At 53.1% G+C, this 23,099-nt stretch overlaps 1 long non-coding RNA gene across 3 annotated transcripts; it reads left to right on the top strand.

The window, feature by feature from the left end:
* The first annotated feature begins 6,842 nt into the window (after positions 1-6,842).
* Positions 6,843-14,831, top strand: LOC115908136. 3 transcript variants are annotated; one of them, XR_004061101.1, is made up of 4 exons: positions 6,843-8,308; positions 9,047-9,196; positions 11,547-11,657; positions 12,270-14,831. It is a non-coding gene; the product is annotated as an uncharacterized LOC115908136 (long non-coding RNA). The 3 variants fall into 3 exon arrangements; XR_004061100.1 differs by having other exon boundaries at positions 9,047-11,657; XR_004061099.1 differs by having other exon boundaries at positions 9,047-14,831.
* The last annotated feature ends 8,268 nt before the right edge of the window (positions 14,832-23,099 follow it).

Genomic DNA, 23,099 nt, shown 5'->3' with positions numbered 1-23,099 from the left:
TCTCTGTCACTCAGGTCTGTGTGTGCTGCTGGTCCCCGGCGGTCCCGTGGGGCTGGGGGCCCCTCAGCCGGCCTGGGGTCTCAAGGGGCTTGGGGTCTCAGGGGCTTGTGTTTCAGGTGTGTGCTGCTATGCCCAGGTTTGCCTTTGTTTGGAGCAGGGACGGGGATGAGGGACGCGGTGGGGGGGGTTGGTCTTTTATTTTCCCTTTTGCATGTGTCTTTGATACCGTCCCCAGGCGGGGATCCCATTTCCCCGAGCCGCCTTTGCTCCTCCTGCGCTGCTGGGATTCAGAGCAGCCCCAGGTAAAGGGAGAAGCCAGGGCTGCTCTGTGCCCGTACCGCGGGCAGGCTGCCGGATCCGGCTGCGATCCCGGCATGGAGCCGCTTTGTGGCTGGCTTTGGCCTCGCCGGCTCGGGTATCGCCTGCCGGATGCTGGCGGCAGAATCTGGCCCCTTGTTTATAAGCGAGGGAGTAGTTTTGTCCTTATCTCCATCTGCTACGGAGGCCGGAGCTAAAATTTCAGTGGGATGCCGTGGATCACCCCGGGCGGCAGCCGGCGTGGGTGCTGCGCCCGGGGGAAGGTGTGGGCACCCCGAGGGGGCAGAGCAGCGATGGGCTCTGCTCAGCCCGGAGCTGGGCTCTTGAGGACCACGGGTTTAGCTATGGATTTATTGTCTGGTGTCTGTGTCTCCCCTCTGCTCTGTCTGGTTCCTTCTCCATCCCTAGGCTGCCTCTGGCAGGCAGGGAGGGGGTGATGCTCGGTGGGCAGCACACAGAGGGCATGCGGGGCGTTTCGGGGTACGCGCACAAAGCGCCCGCTCCCTTGTCCCCAGGAAGTTTGTACAGGATGCTGCCGTGGCTTTGGGCACCCGAGGGCTTTGATCAGCTGAATAAACCCGGGCGGAGCGGGAGCGGAGTGTGAGGGCTCCGAGCCCCGTGGGGAGCGCTGGCCGGGCCCCTCGGCTCCCCGGTGTCGGCACGGCCGCGCCGGCTCCATGGGCTGTGTTTGGAGCAATGACGTGCGCGGTGACGGGAGGGAGAGAGGGAGGGCGAGCAGGGCACGATCGGGAGCCTGGCCGCATCCTGGGGCTCGCGTGGACATCCACAGCACGAGCAGAGAGTGGGGAGGGGGATGAGCAAGGCATGGCGTCTGCTCTGCTCGGCCCTCCGCGCTGCTGGGCCCTGCACCACTGCTGCGAGCCCCTGCCTGCCCCGGCCTGCCCTCTCCAAGCCGTTTGAACTCGGCCACAGGGAAAGAAGGCCGGGCGTAGGGTTTCCTCCCACCTCCCCCCAATTTTTTTTTTTTTTGTGCTTTTAGACATGAGACATTCCTGAGTGGATATTCGTTGCCGGGGCTGGAACGCCTCCTGCCAGATGAAACTCATGAGAAATAGGGGAACTGGTTTGGGATTTTTTCTCTGGTGTCTTGACCCTTTGAGTTATTGAAAAGCCAGCTGCAGTTCAGCCCAGCACTGAGATTCCCATGTCTCCAGCCAGTCATTTTGGGTCTGTAGGTGGCTTGCAAAGAAGTCCTTGTGAGTGCAGGAGCAGCAGCTCACACTGTTGTGGTTTCTGTGGCAGGTTACATGGTTTTGTCTATTTCCTCCCCTCACCAGTTCAGATGTGTAACAATCAGGATCATCAAAATGTAAATTATAAAACAAAAAGCTGCTGTGACATGGTCATAACTGCCCTCAGTGAGGTCAGCCTTTGGAGCTGGGAGGCCCAGAGGAGCACTCTGCCACTGTCCCATCTCCTGGCCACCATCCCATCACCCACTGGCCAGTGGCAGGGGACGGAGAGGGGAGATCTCTGTCAGGCAGGGAGTGGGTGACCTTGTGAGGTCCCCTTCGTCCTGCTCTGCTCCACCACCTCTCGTTTTTGTCCAGGCACTCACTGTAGACATCTCTGAAAGCTCTAATCTGCAAAGCCCTGGGGGGCTCCACACTGCGCTGGCTGCTATTATCCCCGAGACAAAGAGGGACAGGCAGGCAGATTACCTTGGCCTTTATTTTTTCAGCTGGGAGCAAAGAAAAGCCTTAAATGAGCTTGCTGCCAGGGAGGGATTGACGGGGCAGAGCCCCCAGTGCCCTGCACTCCTTCCTCTCCCCAGATGCCGGGACCCCATTTCCCATCCCTCGTGCTGTCCGGTCACTCCCTGCTCTGCTGCCAAGCCCCAGGGCAAGGCAAGGTTTTTCCTCAAGGCTGGGCTCTCCTGCAGTGTCTCAGGCCACGTTGCACCTGGGGCTGGCGTGGCCAGGACCAAAGTGGTGCTCACACCCACCTGGTGCCCACCATCTCTGTGCCCCTGGTCACATTTCCAGGCCGGAGGGGTGATGGCTCCCAGGGTCCCATCCCGGGCTTGGGGGCTGTGTCCCACCCGGCCTGGCCTCAAGCCAGGGCCAGCTCCCTCCATATGGCGCCCCTGGCCGGCTCCCAGCGCGGGGCAGGTGCTCCTGTCGGGACTACACAAAACCCCATTGTCGGCTTTCCCGAGGCTTTCCCGAGATTTTCCCTCCCCGGGCAGGGCCCGTGCCAGCCCCAGCCCTGCTGGGCAATGGCTCAGCCGGGCACGGCCACCTCCTCCCCTGGGTGCCCCGCAGAGGATGCTCCCCGTGCAGCCCGTGTCCCCCTGCTGTCCCCAGCCCTGCTGGGTGGGCTGTGTCACCCGGCCGCTAAAGTGCTGATGGTTTTATGCCCAGCACTTCATTATTTGCCCGAGTGCCAGGCCATGTGCTGGCGAGCGGCGCTGGCTGTGACCCCGCCGAGCCTGCCGCCGCTGCCGCAGCCTGGGGAGCTAATGGCAGAAGCACACCACACGTGGAGTTTAATTATTGGCTTTCTTCCTCAACAGAGTACATTGGCTGACCTTAATGCAATTAATTAGGGCTTAATCAACTTCTGGTGGCTCAGCACAGCACACAGTGATTCCTGCCTTTCCAGGAGGGTTTAGAAGAGGTTAAAGCAGTAAAGGGGAGGGTGTGGTGTTGTTTGTGGGGTTGTGCTGATAAGTAGAGTTAAGTTAGTCAAGTATGGGGGCAGACCTTGCGTCCTCCCAGTTGGGCTTGTTGCTGGACATTGTGGTAAAGGCAGAGGAGAGGTGAGCCGGACTCAAAGGCTGTGCTTGAAGTGGCGCTTCAGCACAGAAATGCTTGTGTTGCTTGTTTTTGGCATCACACTGAGCTCAGGGGTGGCTTGTGGTGGGACTGTGGCTGGGTTGTGCATTCAGCAGCTGCTGGTGGATGGCTCTTAGGTTTGCACCCAGAGTGCTGGAGGTGATGTGTGGGGAGCCCCTTCACCTCCTTGAGCAGCTGTCAGCCTTGGACACAAGAAGTTGTTGGTCACTGACTGTTCCTGAGCAAGAGGGAGGCTCCTTCTCCTCCCTGCCCAGCAGCATTTAAAAATTAATAGCTCTCAATAATATAATAGAATGTCCCCAGCACCCCTGGCATGGGCCCTTGGCCTGCACCCCATGGCTCCTCTTGGCTGGCCTGCTGGCTGCCCCAAAAGCTTTTGGAGCCCCTAAAAAGGGGCTCAGACATACACATCCAGCATAAAGACTTATTTGCACACCTTGTGTTTCCAAGGCAGCAGGCACCTGTTGGCACAGCTGGTGATGGGTGCCCTGTCCTTGGGCTGCTGGGGATGAAGTGACTCAGCCTTGGCCTTGCAGAAAGCCCCTGGCAGGAGAGGTGACCCTGTGAAAGTGGTGGTGTGTCCTGGTGTCAGCTGTGGTGATGGAGGCTGAAACCACGGCATGTCCTGCTGTGTACCCTCACATCCTGCATGCTTTGCACCCTCTCTGTGCCATCATCCCAGAGCAGTTCCTGTCCCACAGTGGCATGTGCCCCCCTCTGCCGCTGTTTCTTTGGGTGCCCATGTCCCTGGCTGTGCCACCCAGGCTCCTCGTGCAGGCTGCCCAGTGCCGGGACTGGGATGTGGCAGCAGGAGCTGTGCCAGGCACTGTTACTGCCTTGTTTGCTTCTGTGCCAAGTCATTAATATCAAAAAGCTAATTAGGATTCCACAGCCCTTCCCACCCAGCCCTCTCTTTTGGAGGCTGGAGGATACTTGTCTGCAGGATTTTGCTGCAGCCCTGTGTTCAAAGGAGTCAGTTCTGCTCTGTCCCATCCTGGAGCTTTGTGTCCCTCCCTCTGTTCCTGGCTAATCCGTGTGGCTAAAGCCCCTCCAAGCCTGGCAAATGGGAACTGATATTTGCCAATAATCCCTGTGCTCTCCTGGGCAGGCTTCTCATATTACAGGTTTATTAAAAAAAACAGAACCCAGGCAGCAATAACTGTGGCCCCAGGGAGAGCCTGAGCACAGATTGTTCCTGGTCAAACCCCACCTAACAGGAGAGTGCAGGCCCAGCCCCATCTCCTGAAGCATCTCTAGGCAGAGCCCAGCCCCTCTTGCGAGCACAGGAGGAGTGAGCCACAATCCTCTTTCTCCCTAGCGAACAAGCAGGATTCCCATGAGTCACAGACTAAATCTAATTGCTCCTCTCAAAGGCTGTGGGGTAAACCCTGCTATTGCTCACCAGGGCTCTCCAATGCAGAACCCCCTGGCCTTGGCATCTTCCCCACTGCTCCTGCACTGGCATTTTGCAGGGACAGGACAGAGCCAGCTCCACCTGCCTGGCACCTGCTAAGACAAACACAGACTCTACTGCTGGTTTTTTACTTTGCTTTGCAAAGCTTTTGAGGAAACTTGCCCAGAATCAGGGATGCTGTTTGCTGTTTCTTCCAGATCAGGGTAGTGATGTTGCTCCATCCTTTCCCAAAGTCTTGCCTCCTTGAGATGGGTTTTTCCTGTGGGAAATTCAAACCACTAAATATGTGTAGCTGGGGGTGGGTTTTTTTTGTTTTTCCCTGCAAAAAATATCAATTCCCCTGCAAGGAGTCTCACTTCAGCTTGAAACATTTCATTGCATGGACTAGGGGTTTCCTTCTGGTTTTAAGTCAACATTTCCCCTCAAAATGTCACTCAGGGAAAGCTGCCTTTTTTTACAGCAAAAGTCTGTGATGACATTTTAAGTGGAGAAGAAAATTGCTGCTTCGTTTCAAAATGTCAACTTTGAGTGGGGTGGGCTTAGAGTTTTGTTGGGTTTTTTTCTTTTTTTTCATTCTGGTGTTTCCCAAGGGAAAAGCAAAATGGTTTCATTAGACTGAGTAACGGTTGCCCCCCATCATTTCCAAAATAAATGTTTGGATTTTTTTTTTTAACCTGTTTGCATTTTTGTAGCAGGGAAACTTTTGCCAAGAGAAGTTGTGCTCCGGTGGGATGCTGCCTTGGGAAGGGACAACCCTGCTGCATCCAAACCTGAGCCCTCTATGGCAAATTCTCTGCCACCAAACTCCAGGGAGGACCTGTGGGAGAGACTCCACTGCTGCCGGCTGGCTTTGGTTCCTGTGGGAAGGAGTAACAGCACATCCAGGTTTTGAAGCTCTCCTCTCCCTGCTTTCCCTCTGCCTCGTGCTCCTGCTTTTATTTCATACAGCTCTCCTCGAAAATCGCTTGTTCTAGATTAGGCTAGAGACTGGAGTTATCTTCCTTTTATTTATTAGGGTAATTATACCTAATGATTCACATGCTCGGGGAGAGTAATTGCTCCCAAATACAGCGCTGGCAGTGTTCGTACCCAGCCGGGGTGCAGTGATTCACAAACGCATCTTTTCCTACAATTCATCAGCTGATGATCCCGTAATTGCGGACTCGCTTTGGAGCAGTTAAGGAGCGGTCGCGGACCCGGCGCTGCCCCCAGGTGTTGGGTTCCCTCCGGTGTTGGGTCCCCTGGGAGTGTCCCCTCCCTGCTGCCCTAATGCCCGGCACCATTCCCTTCCTGGAGGGGTTTTGCTGGGCATTTTGGCTGGGCCAAGCCCCTCAAACTGTGGGATTTGTGCTTTTGAAAGAGTCACAGTGTCTAATCTGGCAAATTCCGTGGCACAGCCTGGCCGAGGGAAAGCCAGGGCTGTCCCCCCTGCAGTGGGAATGACCTGTCCATCCTCCAAAAAAGTGGCACAGATGTGGTTTGACTCTCACCTCTTCACAGCTCTTGGTGACACCCTTGGAATACTGATGTGGAAAGCCAAACCCCCCAGGTGCTGCACTGAAAAAAGCTTCTGTGGGGATGGATTCCCCCTTCCTTGGGGTCTGGCAGCCCTCTGCCTGCACTGCCCAGGGAAAGGACAGGTGGAGAGCCTTGCCTCAGGACTCTGCCCATCCAGCATGGGCAGGGACATCCCACGAGGGATGATGTGCAGAGCTCACCCTTCTGCACAGCTCCAGCCCCTGGAGAAACCAGGGCACTGGGGTGGAGGAGGGCTTCTGGGAGTGTTTTGAAGAGTGTGGATGTTCCCAGTGCTACCCTGTGGCACGGAAAGGCAGCCTGAGGCTTGGAATTCCTCCTGCTGGCTTAAGGGGAGCCCAGGGTGATGGCTCTGGAGTGGCTGAGGCCCTCTGGAGCTGCTGAGGACAACACCATAGTGCTCAGCTGGAGGCTGCTGGCTGGCTCTGCTGTCTTGGGCCAGCAAAGAGTTTTTTGGTGCTGTATGGCAACAAAAGAGTGTATTGGTGCTTTGCTGGGGGGGGATTTGTTGTTTGGTTTTTTTGCAGGGGGTTGGTGTGGATTTTTTATTTGTTTGGTTTGGTTTTGGGGGTTTTTTGTTTGGCTTGGAGTTTTTTTCTTTTTTTTTTTTTTTTTTAGCTAGAAGACCTTTCCCTTCTCAGTCTGGGCTCTACTGCATGAGCCTGCACCCACCACCCATTCTCTCCTGCCCCAGGCGCTGCTCCAGCTCTCCCATGCCGTGGATGCCAGAATCGCTGCTGGGATGTGAGCAGAAAGGCACGGGGAGAGGAGGTGGCACAAACAGCCCTTTCTGCTGGCCACCACTTGGCTTCATCCCCAGCACTGCTTGGGTGGGCTGCCTGCCCTGGTTGCCCCCCACCCCTGAGCATGGGGTTGTGCCAGTGCTGCTCTGAGTGTTCACTGAGGAACAGCTCCCTGCTTTCCCTCCACCCACATCCACCTCCTGAGAGGAGGATCCACACTGTTCACGTTAGTGCCTGGTCCCCTGTCAAGAGCTCCTGCAGGCAGCCAGGAGCTGCTCCTAATGGGCTGCCAGGGGATTTGGGATCTGACAGCTGGGTGCTGACAGCTCCCTGCAACTGCTCGCTCCAGCTGCTGAGCGCTCCTCTCCCTGGTAAGATGGAGAAGGATGCTCTAACCACCACAGGGAGGAGGCTGGCTCCTTTTTCTCCCTTCACCAGGTGTTTGTGATGGTGCTGGAGGGTTGTGGTACCCACTGCCCTGGTGGGGCTGGTAAAGCCTTGGGGGACAATGGTGGTACAAGCAGAGGGATGCCAGGCTGGAGGAGCTCCTGCAGGGTGGTGCTCCCAGATGGGCACTGTGAGAGGGAAGGAGGTCTGAGTGTTGCACAGAGCAAGTCTTGTCGCAGCTCCTAGCAGGGAGCTGGGATGGGAGGCCCTTGTTTGCTGGGAGAGCTGGGAGCAAGTGCTGACACCTCCTGGGGCTCCCTTTGCAGCAGCTCTGGGGCCTCCCAAGCTTTCTCCTGGCTGACACATCGCCTCTCTCCTCTGTTTGATGCAGGGCTCCTGTGTGTCCCCACAGACCCCATACAGGGGCTGGGGGGAATCCTGGGGGCTCCCTGGGGTCCGGCTCCATCCCAGCAGGGCCGTGGCAGCCCGGGCAGAGGGACTGTCCAATCATCCTCCAGCACAGAGCATCTCCCAGCCTGCTGTCTTGTATGGCTTTTTATTCCTATGTGATTATACATCCCACTTCATATAGGGATTGAAGCCGTGCACTACGCCGGGCTCCTGCGGCAGAGAGCAGCCCCTGTGCCCCGGGAGCCGGCCTTGGAGGAGCCACCAGAGCTGTCCCCCGGGGGCTGGAGGAGGACTGCTGGCCTCAGCCTGGGCTCCATCCTGCATCCCAGGCTCCCCAGCCCTCTTGGGATGCAGGTGAGGGGTGCCAGGCTGCTTTGGGGTGAGGCCGGCACAAGCCCACTCCTTGCATTGCACCCCTTTGCAAGGGTGGGCCTGGTTCTGCACCACATCTGTGTGGAGAGCCCCAGTGACTGCACTGGTGGGCTCCTCCCTGGGGAATCTGCTGCTCTGCTTTTGTCCCCAACTATCCTGGGATATGCAGCATCTGTGTGCAGGCACTGCCAGCAGCACAGGGGAGGAAGAAGAGGAAAAAGATGCTGAGGAATGGCCACAACAGCAAGGGCTGCCCCAGGCACGATGCTCTTCAAGGTTTCTCAAGAGGCCTCAGCCATTCTTTCAAGGTTTGTGTTATATCTGTCACATTAGTGAAAATGGTGAAAATTGTGGCTTGTGGAGGAGATGAAAGGCAGCCCCTTCCAATGCCTCCATAAAGGAAGGGCCCCATTAACACCTAGTGAATTATTGGCCATTAATCAGGCTCTGTGCAAAATAAAACCATCCACATTTATCATTATTGGATCCTTAATGAAGTGATAATGGGAATGCTGGGGAGCTGTGATATTAATGTCTTCTAAGAGGCAAGAGCAGAGCCAAGGGCGGCAGCCAAGATTTTTAATTTACTGCCAGAAGCTCGTGCTGTTAATAATGCTGTTACTTCCCCCGCCCGTTAGCACTGTTTGGCTATGAGCTGCCGACCTAGGAGAGCAAATCAACCCTGAACATACCCAGACTTTGCTCACCTGCTCCTCACACAGCATCTGAGCACGTTTTCCCCACCCACTGTCCCACTGTCCCCTGCCCATGTGTAGGGATATGGCCGGGGAGCTGCTGGCCATCTTCACCCACCTGACTCCTTCCTGAAGGCTGGCTGGTGTAGAAAGTTTTGCTTTTCTGATAAAAAGGGAAAGGACTGTGAGCATCAAGCCCCAGTGTCTCTTACTGTCTCACTCTCTCTGTGACTTTTCTCCTTAGGCACAAGCACCCAGATCCAGGGGGTGTGGAGCTGGTCCCAGCACAGCCCACACACTGGGGTTGCTCGGTGTGACTGCAGCCACCCTCTCTTGTCTTCATTTGCACAGCTTTACTCCCATGAGGCCAATATCCCATCCAGGACAGCAAGGACAAGCTGCAAAGCCTGCTCAGCTGTGGTGACTCACTTGAGTTCCCAATGGGAAAGTCATTGCTCCTGCCAAGCCCTGCCAGCCCAGAGGCAAATCACTACCAGTCAGGTAAGCGATGCTCTCTCCCGTGTGTAAGATTTGTGTTATCTCACAAATCCTGTTAAACCTGGCCAGTGGGGCCCAAAGGTATGTTGGCTCATGCATGGGGCCTTTTGACCTTTTGTGAAGGCACTGCAGGTCAGAGGGAGCTGGCCTTGGGCTGGAGTGATAGCAGACAATTCCCTGCTGAGCACTGTCCAGAGAAATAAGATGCTGCTTTGTCTGTGAGGGCTGAGCACACTCCAATGCTCCTTTTGTCCCTAGGCAGTTGCACAGGGTCCTGCAAAGCAACCCCTTGGAAATGGAGCTTTGAGTTATTCAGGTAGAAGCACCAGAGAAGTATTTCTGTAGCCTGGGTGTTCTTGCTGAACCTCCCCCTGGCCTGTTATCTCCTCATTAGGAAAGAAAGGACAAGAACAAAAATCCATATATGGCAGCCAAGCAAAGGTAGATGGGAAATGCACTTCAAACAGCTCCATCCTTTCAACAAACCTTTTATTAGACTTCTCCCCAACACACACTCTTTAATCGTTATGAAAAGCCACCATTCAGGAAGCAAGGACACTGCTCAGGCTACCTGGAGCAGGCATTTCCCAGGAGAAGCCAGCCAGCAGTAGCCCAAGGTCCTCTGGAATTGACTGGGAGGCAGCACAAGCAGCAGCTCCGAGTCCAGGGTGGTGCTCAGCAGTGTGGCAGAGCTGTGGGCAGGGGGTTGTGGTGGCCCTGTGGCAGTGCGCCCAGGCTGGCACACTGGTCTGCAGCTGAAGTGACCCTTCTGCCAGGCACCCCAGCCCCAAGGCAGAGTCAGTCTGCATTCTGCTGGAGCAGAATGGCCCAGGGAGCACCCAGCACCCTGTGGAGCCAGCAGAATGGCCCAGGGAGCACCCAGCAGTGTGGAGCCAGCAGAATGGCCCAGGGAGCACCCAGCACCCTGTGGAGCCAGCAGAATGGCCCAGGGAGCACCCAGCAGTGTGGAGCCAGCAGAATGGCCCAGGGAGCACCCAGCACCCTGTGGAGCCAGCAGAATGGCCCAGGGAGCACCCAGCACCCTGTGGAGCCAGCAGAATGGCCCAGGGAGCACCCAGCAGTGTGGAGCCAGCAGAATGGCCCAGGGAGCACCCAGCAGTGTGGAGCCAGCCTCACCCAGCTGTCCTGGCTGCAGCCCACACTCGTGGCTGTGTGGCTGCCCATGTTAGTGCCCCATGGAACTGCCCTGCTGGGCACGGAGCAGGCGACCTGCCAGCGACCTCTGGAGAAAAACACAGGGCACAAAGCAGCTTCTCCTGCACAACCACCCCCTGACATTACAGGGGGCACAGCGAGCTCTGTAACGCTTGGCAGATTTTCCCCAGCAGATCTGGGAGCTGTTTGCCACTGTGAGCAAGTTCAGGCATGTTACAAAAGACCTTCAGACTCTGAGGACAAATGAGATGCGTGGATGAGTTTAAACCACCGGACAAGGCTGGGATTTTCAAATTCCCAGGGTTGTGCCTTATTCTGAGCCTGGGCTGTAGCCCAAACAGTCCAGCTGCCAGCCTGGCATTGACACCAGGCCCCACGATGGTCCTGCTGATATCCCTACTTGTTAGATACTGGCTTCAAAACCAAAATAGAAGGTTTTGCATCCTCCTCAAAACCCCACCCTCTGATCCACCTTGAAGTGGGGTGCAGAACAAGTGACTGTTCAGTGAGACACCACAGGGTGTTGGCACAAGGGTGTATTTATGTCACGAGATGAGATCAGCCACACGGAGTAGGTCGGTCTGTCTGGAAAGAGTCTGAGTCAAGCGTGTCCTATTACATTAGAGCTGGATTTTCAAAGGAGCTCAGCTCCCACTTAGGCTCTGTAACAAACAGATGGATATTCAAAAGGAGTTGGACGTGCTGGGTCATACTGGCTGCTGAGCTAAAGCCCTTTGAATACCCAGCCAAACCGTCAGTGTGCCTGTTGCTGCAGGCATAGCCCTCCTGAAATCCTGCCCCACTGTGAGCTCCACATCCTGGGAAACCAAGCTCATCTCTGCTCTCCCACATACCACACTGCAGTAGGTGACAAAAATGTGATAACCAGTGTCCTCGTGCATGTTGGGGGAGCAGCTCCCTGTCAGAGCACAGCTCTGGCAGATCTGCCCTTTGATCAGCTCAGCAGTATGGGTCAGGAGAGCTGAGCACGAAGGTTTCCTTGTCTTTTGTTCTGTGGAATTAGCAGAGTTAATCAGAATGACAGCAACTTCTGCCTCAGTGCAGAGGAAAGGTCAGTGGCTCAGGCTGGATGCACGACAGTTTTCTAGACAGTTGGAAAACAACACCATGAAAGCTCACAGCATACATGCTGCTGGCACACAGGCTCTCCCAACAGGGACCAGCGGGGAAGATGTTGCTGTGGAGGGAAGGAGGCTGGAGGAGGACTCCACGCAGCTGGCTTGTCACTGCACTTCGTCCATCCCCATCCTTACACTGTACAGTGAAGGTATGTTGTCCTCTTTGTCACTGTGCACTGCTTGTGTCACCCAGCCAGTACCTAAGAAGCCAATGTGCTTCTTAGCCACACTCCTGGGTGTGCATCCTGCTGGGCCTGGGGTCTCTGTCATCTCAGTACCCTGGTGTGGGAAGAGCTGTCAGGCACTGTGCTGGCTTGTGGAGCAGGTGCTGGGTGTCCCCTTCCCAGCACATCCCCTCAGCAGCTCCATGCTTCAGGTGAGCAGGCCTTGCTGTAACTGCTTTACATCCTTCAGTCACTGTAATTTGCTCCAGTGGACCCCTAAAACCCCTCTGCTGAGCTGCTCTTCAGCTGGGGGCACTGGAAGTGCAACAGTGCAGCAAGGGGCTCTCTGTGGTAGCCCTGCCATGGCCTCAACTTCCCTACATCCCTTAAATTAACTATAGCTGGAGCAGTCACAAGCCTTAAATCGTTTCCTTGTCTGTAATATGACCTCTTACCTTCCTCTGATCCCACCAATTACAAGTGCTTGTTTTTGCTGTGGATGTCCACTCATGTGTCTAATTAGTGGATTCTTTCTGTCAAAGACACTAGCAGCCTCAACAGTGAGCCCTGTTTTAAGTAGTTTGCATTTGTCCACAGCATTGGTGCTTTCATTTACTCCTGCTCTTAATTAAGAGCATCTGGGTGTCTGCAGAGGGAGGTCTCATGATCTCTCCATGGCTCTAATTAAAATGGCCTGGATGTCCATGACATTGGTGCCTGTCAAGCCTGTCACCAGGAGGTGATGCCCACCTTGGAACTGGCTGAAGAACGTGTAGGAGTCATTGTTCCTGAGAAAGGCCTCCACATCCAGGCCCTCCTGAAGTGCCTCAGCCACCAGCCCTGGGCTGCAGAAGGCTCCTGCTGCCTCCGTTGGCCCATCCTGCCCATCTGTTCCCCCGCTGAGGAAGAGGATCTCACACCTCCCTTGGGGGCTGCTGGCTCCTGTGGCCTGGGCCCTGTGCAGCCCCAGCCCCACACGCAGGGCCAGCTCCTGGTTTCTCCCTCCCTTGCCCGTTCCTTGGAGCTGGACCGTGGTTTCTCCACCAGCCAGGATGCAGACTGGTCTGTCGGGCCCTAGTCCTTGCAGGGCCTGTAGAAACTCCTCCAGGTGCAAGCCTGGGATCTGCAGCTCTGCTGCCAGCTGCAGGAGATTGCCCCTCAGCTCGTCCCCCAGGGGCCCTTCTGCGAGGCTGCTGAAGCCCAGGCAGAGCAGCTGGATCAGCTGGCAGTACAGGGTGGCAACACGGCCCACTTCCCCCTGCACTGCTGCGCTCAGCACCAGGGCTGCATAGCCCAGGCCCTCAGCCTGGCGCCTGGCCTCCTCCAAAGCCAGCCTGTTGGAGCCAAGGATGATGTTGGAAACGTGGGAGTAGTTTTCTGGAGCAGTGGGTTTGGTGGGAGAGCTGGAGAGGACCATTTCCACTGACTTGGGCAGGCTGTGCAGCAGGTTGTACTTGGTGAGTATCTGAAGGCAGTCTTGGACACTGTGGGAGCTGGGAGCAGTGGGCCCACTTGCTATGATGTCCAGGGGGTCACCTATCACATCAGACAGGATGAGACTCACCACCTATGGAAAGAAATGCCCACAGATTATTGCAGGAGGCAAAGATTGGTGACCACAAAAGAGCCCTGGCATAAGCACTGCTCTGAGTGCCACCCCCACATCAAAGCAGATGGAAACAGGGTAGGTCACCCATTTTCAATTTATGGACCTGTGAGTGTCACCTTGCCCTTCTCAAACCCACAGATTTACAGTCCCCTTTGAAGCTGGACTGTCATGCTGGAAGATGTAACCTGTGACACTGCACTTGTCAGGCCCAACCTAGTGTGGGTTCAGCAATGGGACACGCTGAGAACAGCTCCCAGAGGAGCCAAGGGTCAGGGCCAGCCTTGAAAGCACTGTGCTGAAGCACCAACACCTGGAAGTGCCTGCTGGCTGTGGGCTAGGGTCTGCAGAGTGGCGTGATGGGATGGCTGATGTTTCCCAAGTCTGAATTCCCACTCTCCCAGCTCTGTCTCCCTGAGAATTTTGGTCCAAAGTGAAATCTCAGCCAGAGAGCCCCAAAACAGTGTGCAAAGCTGTTCACTCAGTCTGGACAAAAACCTGGCAAGTTGATTAAACCTGTGTTTTGAGGGCAGATGGGTGCTCTCTGGGCAAACAGGAGCTTTCCCTTGGTTACCCGTGCAGGATGTGCCAGCTGGGCCAGCCCTCCACCCTTCAGCACGGACAGAGTCTTCCGGACAATGTTCAGCTCCTGTATGGCAGCTCCTCGGGAAGCCAACAGCTTTGTGAGCTTCTCCTTCTCCTCGAGGAGGATGGGAGGGATGGGAGCAGGCAGTAGGGCTGATCCACCCCCTAGGATGCAGAAGAGATGGCAAGGACATCAGGATAGCAGGAGAAGGAGGACAAAGGATGTAAGATGCAAGGCTTTAGCCTTTTCCCTCACAGGTGTCTGGAGGGAGGGCAGGGGTGATTGGGGACCTAAGCTAACATCTCTGGAGAATTCAGTGCTCTTCAACAATGGGTTTGAATCACTGCTGTGCTGCACTCTCTGCAGTCAGCTACACTTCACCCAGGCAGTGTGAGCCTGGCTGGATGGGGGCACCACAAGCCTGCAGTGTGGTGGGGATGACAGAAGAGGGACAGCAGCCACCCTCACCTCTGCACTGGGCTGCAGCTGGCTCCTCACACTGATATTCAGGGGTTACCTGGCTGGGTGAGCAGGGAGCATGGCCTCCATGGCTCACACAGCAGCCAGTGCTGTGCACATGGGGACACTGCCTGCTCTGGTGGCTCTGTTTATTCAGGACAGTGTGCAAAAACACTGGCTAGGGATACAGCAAGATTGGAAACTGCTGAACTGCACTCATCTAGGTCTGGGAGGAAAGAAAAGGGGGGACAGTAATGCAAAGGACAAAGCACACTCTGAGTCCAGGGTGATAGCTTCACTTCTGGGAATTCTAGAAATGTGGAAAAGAAGGCCATGTTCTAATGGAAAAGTGGAATGGATTGAAAATACAGAGGAGAAAAGAGCAAGGTCTGTGCACAGAGTGAACGTGCACAGAAGTACAGCTGAATGCTACTGTCAAAATGCAAAGCCTGCTCAGAGGTTTGAGACAAATCAGCATCAATAAAACATGATGAGCAAGAAAAACAAATGCAAATGCCTGTGTTTCAGTCAATAGCCAGGGATCTAGCTGAGAGGCAGGAGCAGTTGGGGACCGGCTGCTGTGTGGGAGTGCACATGCATAGGGAGTCACAGCCACGGGGAGATCCTGTACAGGCTCCCTGAAGAGCTGAGGAGTCTCTTGGAGATCCCTGGAGCCAAAAGACAGGAGGAAGCCCAGGGGAATCCCCAGAAAGCACAGCTAGCTTCCAGTCACTTGGGTGTTTGCCTAATGGCACTGCTCTCTCTGTACTGGATCAGGCTTCAGCATCCACAGAGGAATAAACACTGAGCAGAGGAGAACAAGGCCGTTCTGCAGAGCTGCTCCCAGCCCCTGCATGCTTCTGCCCTGTGGCACCCACTGAGCTCAGGATGAGGTGATGTCACTGCATCCTTCTGATGCATCTTCTTACACAGCCCTGGGTCTGGGGACAGCCTGGGGGCCACCAGCCAGGCCCTGGGGGTGTGCAGGGCTGCCCCTGCAAGGCATGCAGCTTACTGTGTGGTACCTGGAGGCCTCATTTCCACTAGCTGGGAAGGAGCCAAGCCCTGGGAAAGGTCAGTCCCAGATCTCAGCTTTCAGACTCACGCTCCTGCACAAAGGCTGAGCATGCAAATCTACCAAGTGCTTGCTTCTCCAAGTCTGCGTCCCCAAAGGTAAGGAGGGGGCAGGAAGAAAGTGTCTCCTTGTCAAGAGGTGGGAGCAGCTGCCAGGCTGTGCCCAGAGGTGCCACTTCACTGTGGTGGCACAGCTGCAGGACCCAGCCTGTGCAGCTCAGCCTCTTTCCAGTGCTGGGAGGCAGCAGCAGGAAGCCCTGTGCTCTCCCTTGCTGCATGCCTGGAGAAAGGATGGCAGAAGGGAGAGGAAAAAATCAGAGGTGCAAGTATCTGTGCTGAAGGGGCTGGCACAGCACAGCACTCCCTTGCTGCAGGGTCAGGGGTGGGCAGGCAGCTGGGGGCCCTCAGCAGATGCCATTCCCTGGGATCCCCACACTACCTGAGATGAGCACAAGGAGCAGGTCATCTGCAGTCAGACCCTCAGCCAGCTCCTGGATGGCAACTGCTCCCTTCAGAGCCTCTGCATCTGGGAGGTTGTTCTTGGCACCTTCAATGACCTTGATCCTGCTGTGTGGCTTCAGCAGCATCTCCCTGGTGAGGTAAGAGAGGCAATTACACCACAGATCTGTGCACCCACACAGGCAGCCGGGCTGTCACCTGCAGCTCCCTGGTGTACCAGTGGCATACAGTGAGTGACCAGGACAGGCACATGGCCTTTGCTGAGTGTCTCTTCCCCACAGCCAAGGAGGCAGCACACCCAGCACAAGAGGTGGGCTGCATCACTGGTGTCACTGGGATGTGATGGTGGTTGAAGATGAGAACAGTGGGGTGGATGGGGTGGGCAGCAAAGTATGGGCAGCTCAAAAGGACTTAAGGAGTTCACAGCAACATCCCACAGACAAAAATCTGGCAGCCTATACCCTTCCTCCCTGCTCCCCAAAATTGTCCAGAAACAGTCCTTACTGCATTCCTGCTCGCTGCAGGCTCTCCTGGATCCCCAGCGGCACATTGACAATCCCCCGAGTGAGGTGGTCTCCCAGGATCTCTTCTGCTGCTGCAGCCATCCCCAGCACAGCTTTTCCAAAACCCACCAGGTACAGGTCCCTCTTCAGTGGAAAGGCCTGGTCCTTCACCAGCAGCTGAGGGCTCCCATCTCCCTGGAGCTTCAGAGCCCTCCTCAGCATGGGAGCTGGGCGGACGGTGCCCAGAGCGCCACGGAACAGGGACAGCGCGTGCTCGCGGAGGGACATGGTGCACAGGCTGCCAGGGCTGAGCCACTCTGCCTTGTGGGGGGGCTTCTGCACTCCCTGCCAGCACTAGCAAGGCATCAAGGGCTGAAACAGCCAGCAGCCTCCAACCTGCAAGGGAAAGTGACCATTTTTGCTAGTAGAAGAGACAGGGCTGTCACAGAAAGAACAGAGAGGTCAAAACATGAACTGTGGAACTCTAGCTCCTGTTTCCCCTAGATTAAGGTGCCATCCAAGCAGCATTTTCTAACTTTTCCCCAGGCAGGAGGAAGGGAAGGACAGTGTCACATTCAAACTATCTGTCAGTTTGTGATTCCCCTGCAATCTCATCACCTCCTGCAGGGAAGGTGATCTCTGCCAGCCAGCTTTTCCATCACTGTAGATTTGCCACTGGCAAGCCATCATTTCTATTTGCTTAGCGTTTGACACCTTTCCAAACTGTGGAAGCTGCTCTCTGTCCTGGAGAGAGCAGGGCATCTGGGTGGAACAGCTTTTCACTACATTAACTCCCTTCCCATGCCAGCCAAATGCTGATGTCATCCTCTGGCTGTGCATTGCCCCATGTGTCCCTGCAGCATCAGACACAGACTGAGGAGAAACAAGCCTTGCTGGCTGCCTCATCCCTTGCTGCTCGTGGCCACAGAGAGACCAGTAATGAGGTTTCCTCACCAAACAGCAAATTAACACAAGGCTTAATTTACCTTTCTCTTTCACTCCTCATTATCCATTAAAAACACATTTAGAGCCCAAATAAGACTTCATATCCAGGCAAAGTGTCTGTGGAAGCCGTGTCTGTGAAAGCCCATTTGAGCTGCTCTCCACTGAGCATTAGCATTATCTGCAACAGATCTGTGCATGGACCAAAAGATCTCAGCTGCTCAAGGGCAGATACTTGTCTTGACAGAGGAAAGGTGGCCCCTGCCAGCACACACACATCTATTCCCTCCCAGCATTTCTCCTTCCTTCTGTTAACTGGCAGCAAGTTCACTGCTGGTTTCTGAGGATCAAAGATCCTTGTGATCTGCATCTCTCCTGCTCATGGCACTTAAGGCAGGGTGCCAGGAGGCTGAAGCAGCAAGGGCAACACACTTGATCACAGACCCATTGAAATTCCCTGAGAGAGAGTTAATCCTCTCTCAAGTAAACGAATGTGTTTTGTGCAAGGGCTTCTTTTAGGAGAGCTCAGGAGTCCAGAGGTCTCTTTGTCCTGACACTCCCTAGCATTGCAAGGTGTTAATCATTAAGCTGGACAAGCTTTTCAACAGCTCCTCTGGGTCTAAATCTGCCTTATTTTGCTGCAGGGACCCAAAAGATCTACAGAGAAAACCTCTACACACCTTCTTAGGCATTGAAACTTGGGAACACTGATATATTGGGACAAGGGACTTATAGGTAAGGCTCTACAGAGAATCAAAAGTTTGTCAGAGAAAGAGCCCCAAGAATCTCCCACTGAAGTGGGAAAAGACCCTTAAGAACGAGGCTAGCAGTAAACGATTCATTGCTTAGGAGAACAGATTTTAAAGCCAAAAGCCAAGGCAGATTAACTACCGATGTGTACTCCCTCTAGGTGCTGTCAGAAGAACTGGCTTTTCAACCACTAGCAGACAGGAGAACAAAAGACAGGGTGCTCTGACCACTTTGTTACTAGACTCTTAAAACTTCATGGCAGCTGATGCTGCCACTGACCCCACTTCAATGAGGGCCAGAGTAACTGTGCTGACCGCAGGGAAGTCAGCCCTGCACCTCTCAGGAACTGAGATAAGCGTCTCTGCTCCCAGCAGGTCCCTGATTCACCTGGCCCTGGGCACAGTGCAATCAGAGGAAGGTGCTACAAAGCAGAGGTGCATCACACCCCAGGTCACCTCGTCTGAGCTGCAATACAGGGTTTGCAGGAAAGGCTGGAGAAGAAAAGCTTAAAGGGAGCCAGGAGAGTTTAAGAAAATAAAGCCCCAAAGTTTTTAACAGGCTTTGTCTCTGCCTTGATGTTTCTGTGCGCCGCTGACCCTGAAGCCCGGGGAAATTGAGCACAAGCAGACCTGCAGCCGTGGCTCCTGTCACACGTGCCCTCCTGGCAGCTCCAGCTCCAGATACCACACAGCAGGCAGGAGTTCTTTAAAGGCAATCCTCTCCTACTGGATGTGGAAAAACTAAATGCCAGCTTAATTCATCTGGCACTTGTGTACATTCTGCTAATGCTTACTCTGGAAAGCATTTCAGTACAATAGCAGGCATGTAATCTGTTTTCTGCACTCTGAACTCAGATTATATTTTAACCATCGAGGCCTGATCCAGAGTCTGTGGGAGCCAGCAAGCGCCTTTCTACTGCATCTCAGGATTTTGGGGTTCGCTGCCTGACACTGATCTCAGAGCACAGGTGTAAAGGCAGAGTAAATACAGTGTAAAACCCCCTTGCACTCAGGTTATCCAACTTCATACCAGTGCAACAGAGAGCTGAATTTGGCACAGATCCATTTGCTTTGGATGTCTCAGTGTGTGACTCTGCTCCTTGTCAGCTCTGATTAGACACACAGGCTCACTGGAGGCTCCCCTTGGAATGGGGGTGCTGTTAATGATACCACAAATCCCTTTTTATGTAATTTATTTATACAGTCTCAGGCACTGGGTACTAAATGTCATCAGGGAACAGCTATAAATCAGTGCTATGAAATCCACTGTAGATATTAACAAAAAATAAAACTCCTACTCATTTTACTAAGGCTTTAAAAACAAGATCAAGAGAACTGAATATCACCCCAAAACACAGGCAGTAGCGGAAAGAAAAATAACCCAAATGGCAGGTCTCATGCTCCCTCCCCAGATGGTGGGTTTGGAAGTGGTGTAATTGCCTGTTAACTGCTACATATTGCACGAGGGGAAATTACACCCTCACATCCCTGCGTTTTCCTCTTCCCACTGCTGGCTGTGAGGAATCTGGGCTGGGAGAAAGGGCTGATGATGTGACTCATATTACTTCATGCACTAATCTTAGTTTCCCAGTTTCTCAGGAAAATCACTTAAGGATGAATGAACCCTCTTCTATATGGATATAAGGTGACAAGCTAGAGGCACAAGTGAGGTTCAGGTTTCACACCTTCCCTTTGTCCCTGGTTGGGATAATTTGGAGTTGGGATATAGACAGTCTTTTGAAAAGTTTCCTGTAAGTTTGTACTAAGCTTAGGATGAAAATGATGCTAAGAATTGCCTGTTCCAAAGAGAGCTGGAGGATTGTAAGGGGTTTATATTAATCCCCTTTAAATGAAAACTTCCTCAGCTTTCATTCATGAATAATCTACGCACTTATAATAATCTACACACACTATTATAAGCTCTTTCTTCAGAGGGCTCCTCCTAAGCCTGTAGAAATTTCCACTGTTAGCTCTCACACCAAACTGCAGCAAAACCCCAGCTTCTCATTTTCACCTTCTCTGGGAAAGAGGGAGGGGAAGGAGCTGGACTGTGATAAAATACAGGCAAAACGCTCGTTTGCATTACCTTTCATTAACTTTTTAATTAAAGCAATTCTGCAGGCAAGGAGCCAAAGTCAGAGGGAGACAGAAAGAATCCAGCAGTAGGGGCAGAAATGTGGTAAAGCTGCCAAGTAAATTGGATGGTGGCAAGAGACCAAAAGCATGGACATAGCAGGGCAGAGTCTGAGCCATAAACTTGGAGGCATGCTGGGGAAGAAAACAGTGAACAAATGAGCTGGCCATGCCCATGCAGTGAGAAAAATGAGCCAGCACCTCACTCCATGGCAGGTACTTGAAAGCGAGAAAAATACTCCTTTCTAGGGGCCAGTCTGCCATCACTGGGCAGAGCTGAGCTATTCCAGGTGCTGTGGTTGGAGGTTTGTTCAAGGATTTGCATCTTGGGCTTGTGGTTTTTGTGAACTTGGGACAATTGAGCTTATTGCAGGCCAACCTAACCATACAGACATCCTGAGTATTTCAGGTGCTGTGAGATCAGAGGATGCTGTGCCAGAATACATGATTTAACTGAGAACTTTAGGGACCTAAGTTACTTTAGTTTCAATGCTGTCAGGATGCCTCTGGATTTCCCCCAGGACTGGTGGCTGGCACACCTTGTACAGGGTCAGCTTCAAAATCCCTGAGGGGTTAGGAAAATATTTGAGATAGCACTGGATCAAACCCCAGTTGTTGGAGGATAATTTTGAGCTCAAGCTCTAAAAGATAGATTACAGTAGTAAACTCCCAGACACAGCAATTTTAGCAATGTCTCTTGTTCCTCGTTTTTCTTGCTGCGTGACTTTTTTCTGGCCTCTCGGCATGTAAATTACTGACAGACTCACCAAGGCTCCCTGCTTCTATTTCTCCTGCATCACCAGGGGAATTTACCTATGAAGTACAACAAAGTGGAGATTTCACTGCCTTAAACTCCCCCGTTCCTACCTACTGACACATCTCCTCTATCATTTGATGTATCAACTTTAATTCGCCTGGTGAGCCCTGCTCAAACCCAAGCTTGCTGCTCCACATGGTCCCAAAAGCATTACAAGAAAATTTTCCAGGAGATGCACTAAACCCAGGAGGGAAACAACACACTGAAGGCTTGTTCCAAGTGACTATTCTGGGAGGATTAGATGGGGGATTTTTCAAGACTAATCTCTTTAAATGAAAATTTCAGAATTTGATTAATTTTTTAATCTGCACATGGATTTGCATAAAATTACTGCACTGCCTCATTCACATTTGGCAAAAGAGAAAATGTCTGCAGCAAGGATGGGCAGCTATGAAGGGTCCAGTGCACGAGTGGGTGTGCAGGGACAGGGTGAGGGGCCCTTTGCCCCCTCTCACTGCAGTGCTCCTGCATCCAGAAGTGGGAAACAGTATCAGGGTGGTCAGCAGCAGTATGACGAGACCAGAGGGTTTGCCAGGCAGGCAAGGGAGAAAGTAGGATGGAGCCTGGATACCTTTGTTTTAAGAATATGCTGAGCTCTGGGAAACCCAGGAGTCCTAGTTTCCAGTACATGGCTTTCTATATGGTGCTTGGAAAAGAAATATGTTGCTCTCATGACTGATTTACTCACCAGGAAAGTGTCAACAGGGTTTCTTTGCCTTTGATGGGGAATGTGGCTTAAGGCCAAACACAGGGAAGATAAGTGTTCTATTCAGCATTTTATATATATAGATCAGTATCATTAGCAAAAAAAAATTAACTGGATTTGACATATGCATCTTACTAGTTTTTCTAGGTCACACTCCCTTCACTCCCTATATACCTTTTGGAAATGATTTTCCCATGCTCTGGGGATTGCAAGGAAGAAAAAATTTTCAGTAAAAATTCTTCTGTAGCTCAACACAGAACATTACTACCCTGAAGCCAAGCCCATGCCAAGTCTACTTCCTTTCATGCTGTAATTTCTCAAGCTCCCTATTCTGAGTCAACTTGCCATCAAAGATGAGAGTCATTTAAAATCCAGGGAAGGATCACAGTATTCTAGAGAAGATGAAAAGCTGCGAGCCTTGAGGACTGGAATAGTAGAAAGGGGTTGAAATTCAGTGCTGCGAAATACAAGGTCATGGTCTTTGGGATTAATAGCAGAAAATTATGAGCTCCTCAGCTGGAAATAACATAAGAGGAGAAAGAGCCAGGAATCTTAATCAGTCACAGGATGACAATTAGAGCTGCCCTCTGGGCTGAGACAAGAGGCTGTGGGGAAGGTGGAAAGCAGCAGATGTGAACTGCCTGGACTTTGCTGAGGTTTTTGACATCATTCCTGCGAGCACGCTGGAGGGTGGGCTGGGCAGTCACAGCTGGAAAGCAGCCTGACCACGGGGCTCAGAGGGCAGAAAGCAGTGGCTCGGGGTCCAGCTGACAGCTGGTAATCAACAGGGACTCTGCTGGTGTTTGTGCTGGCCCACAGCTTCATTAGTGACCCAGAGAGCAGCACAGAGTTTGGGGTACTGCCGATGGAGGCACCTTCCAGAGGAACTGGGATCAACTCAAGGTTGGGGCCCACAGAAACCTCAGGGCACTCAGCAGGGAGAAGTGTGAATTTTGGTGCTGAGCAAGCACAAGTGCCTGTGTTGTGCAGGTTCCATGGTATCTAATACAGAAATGCATAGGTAGAATAACTGCATTTGATCGATATTATTCAAGCAGCAATTAAACATTTTTTCCATTAACTAATTTTGCAGGGGCATTATCCATAATTCCTACTTAATATGACATTCTTCTAGGAGATCCAATTATCCTGCCAGCTAAATTCCAGCTTGGTATAAACTGACAAACTAAGTTCCAACGATTAGGAAGAAAGGCAGAAGAATAAAAAGGAAGTGACAAAATATCAAATCAACAACCCACGGTGTTATACAACTCTAAAACTTAGCTAAGTATTGTAGGTGTTTTGAAGTAAATTGTCTTATGATGTTATTGGTGAGTCACCTCCGGGCCTGCAGGAGATAATCCAGGCTCTGATCCTGCAATTTAGAGTGTGC

This window comes from Camarhynchus parvulus, chromosome 12 (genome assembly GCF_901933205.1).
Source record: "Camarhynchus parvulus chromosome 12, STF_HiC, whole genome shotgun sequence".
Classification (NCBI taxonomy): Eukaryota; Metazoa; Chordata; class Aves; order Passeriformes; family Thraupidae; genus Camarhynchus; species Camarhynchus parvulus.
Note: the sequence above shows the minus strand (reverse complement) of the source record. Positions and strands in the feature narration are given on the sequence as shown.